Source organism: Glycine max, chromosome 16 (genome assembly GCF_000004515.6).
Source record: "Glycine max cultivar Williams 82 chromosome 16, Glycine_max_v4.0, whole genome shotgun sequence".
Lineage (NCBI taxonomy): Eukaryota > Viridiplantae > Streptophyta > Magnoliopsida > Fabales > Fabaceae > Glycine > Glycine max.
The window spans coordinates 19,952,794-19,955,638 of record NC_038252.2 but is presented as its reverse complement, the minus strand read 5'-3'; the positions used below and the strand labels follow the sequence as shown (position 1 = coordinate 19,955,638).

At 39.2% G+C, this 2,845-nt stretch overlaps 1 non-coding gene across 1 annotated transcript; it reads right to left on the bottom strand.

Annotated features, from left to right (window-relative positions):
• Positions 1-1,099: 1,099 nt before the first annotated feature.
• Positions 1,100-1,206, bottom strand: LOC112999848 (small nucleolar RNA R71). The gene has a single exon (XR_003265066.1). It is a non-coding gene; the product is annotated as a small nucleolar RNA R71 (small nucleolar RNA).
• Positions 1,207-2,845: the final 1,639 nt, after the last annotated feature.

Sequence of the window (2,845 nt, the reverse complement as noted above, 5' to 3'; positions counted from 1 at the left end):
GACCACCCTTGCTGAATTAATTAGGATTTTTTGTTTTGGTAGCTAGAGTTGTTATTCTTGGCTGAATTTTTTTGTGGTCACTTCTTTTGATCCATATTTTGTGGGAAAAATAGCTAGAGCCTTTAGTTTGGTCAGATTTGAAAGTTCCAAAAAAGTAGCAAATTTTATTTTTGTTAAAACTTCAAATGGCCATAACTTTTGCTCCGGTTATCAGAATCGAAATTATTATATATGTATTTGGGGTAGAAAAAAATTTCCTACATCATGGCAGCATGACATAGGGAGGCTGAGGTCTCTATCATAAAAAAAGTGATTCTGTCAAAAGTTTTTTATTTTCCAAGTATTATTCCCTTATTTTTCTTAACTTATCATTTTTAGCTTATATAGTTATACTTTGAATTTTCATTTAAAATTTTTTGTGCTATCTTCTCATCATTTTATAAGGTTGCTCACAAAATTTCAAGCCATTTGGATATCATTTAATGGTAGATGTAGTTCAAACCTACACTATTACTTGCATAAGAAGGCAATTAGTTATGCATGCTGAATATAGTGTATGACCAGAGGCAATCCATCTGACTTACAACCCTTTGATCCTGGGATAGATAGGACATTTCATAGATTAGTTAGACATCATTTAGTACCTTTTGAGCATCCTGAGCATTCTGCTATTGGTGATTTTGAGCATTATAGTTTTGAACATTCTGATTTTGAGCATTTTGAGAACATGGCACACCCTCCACCCCGTGAGAGGACTCTAAGGGAATTGGTTGCACCTGATTTCACCTACGAAAGCTTGTGCATCCAATACCCTAATGAGGATGTCCCATATGTTCTTAAAATTGGACTGATCCATTTGCTTCCAAAGTTTCATGGCCTTGCAGGTGAAGCCCCGTACAAACATCTAAAAGAATTCCATATTGTCTGCTCCACCATGAAACCCCCAGATGTTCAGGAGGATCACATATTTCTGAAGGCCTTTCCTCATTCTTTAGAGGGAGTGGCGAAGGGTTGGCTTTATTACCTTGCTCCACGGTCCATCACGAGCTGGGATGACCTCAAGAGAGTATTCTTAGAAAAAATTTTCCCCAGGACCACAACCATCAGAAAGGATATTTCAGGTATTAGACAACTCAGTGGAGAGAGCCTATATGAATACTGGGAGAGATTTAAGAAATTATGTGCTAGTTGCCCTCACCACCAGATTTCAGAGCAGCTTCTTCTCCAATATTTGTATGAAGGACTCAGCAACATGGAGAGAAGTATGATATATGCTGCCAATGGTGGAGCCCTTGGAGACATGACCCCTGCTAAAGCCAGAAATTTAATTGAGAAGATGGCTTCAAACTCCCAGCAATTTAGTGCCAGAAGTGATGCTATTGTCATTAGAGGAGTGCATGAAGTAGCCACGAATTCATTAGGCGAGACTAAGAAGCTTGAAGGTAAACTAGATGCCTTGGTTAACCTGGTAACCCAACTGGCCATGAATAAAAAATCTGCACCTGTCGCCAGACTCTGTGGTTTATGCTCCTCTATCGACCACCACACAGACCTTTTCCCTTCTATGCAAGAATCTGAAGCAATTGAACAGCCTGAAGCTTATGCTGCAAACATCTACAACATACCTCCTCAACCTCAACAGCAAAATCAGTCACAACAGAATAATTATGACCTCTCCAGCAACAGGTACAATCCCGGGTGGAGGAATCATCCCAACCTTAGATGGTCGAATCCTTCACAACAACAGCACCAACAACAACAACAACCTTATTTTCAGAATGCTTCTAGCCCAAGTAGACCATACGCTCCTCCACCAATCCAGCAGCAATAGCCCCAGAAACAGCAAACAGTTGAGGCTCCTCCGCAACCTTCCCTTGAAGAACTTGTGAGGCATGACTATGCAAAACATGCAATTTCAACAAGAGACTAGAGCCTCCATTCAGAGCTTAACTAATCAGATGGAACAATTGGCTACACAGTTAAATCAACAACAGTCCCAGAATTCTGACAGATTACCTTCTCAATCTGTCCAGAATCCCAAAAATGTGAGTGCCATTACATTGAGGTCAGGAAAGCAGTGTCAAGGACCTCAACCAACAACATCTTCTTCATCCGCAAATGAACCTGCCCAACTTCATTCTACTCCAAAAAAAGATGATGACAAAAATTTAAAGAGTAAGTTACCTAACAATTTCTATGCAGGTGAATCTAAAGAGAAGCAGCATATCCCTCTTCCATTCCCTCCAAGAGCAATTTCCAACAAAAAATGGAAGAGGCAGAGAAGGAGATCTTGGAAACATTTAGAAAAGTAGAGGTAAACATACCTCAGCTAGATGCAATAAAGCAAATTCCAAGATATGCTAAATTCTTAAAGGAGCTGTGCACTAATAAGCGAAAGCTTAAAGGAAGTGAAAGAATTAGTATGGGCAGAAATGTCTCCGCATTGATTGGTAAATCTGTTCCCCAAATCCCTGAAAAATGTAAAGATCTAGGTGCATTCAACATACCTTGTATTATAGGGAACAATAAGTTTGACAATGCCATGCTAGATTTAGGAGCTTCTGTTAGTGTGATGCCTCTTTCTATTTTTAATTCTCTATCTCTTGGTCCCTTGCAGTCAACTGATGTGGTAATTCATTTAGCTAATAGAAGTATTGCCTATCTTGCTGGTTTCATAGAGGATGTCTTAGTTAGAGTTGGTGAACTGATTTTCCCTGTTGATTTTTATATTTTGAATATGGAGGAGGGATTTTCTAAAGGATCAGTTCCCATCATTCTAGGCAGACCTTTTATGAAAACTGCTAGAGCTAAGATAGATGATTATGCAGGCACACTATCTATGGAG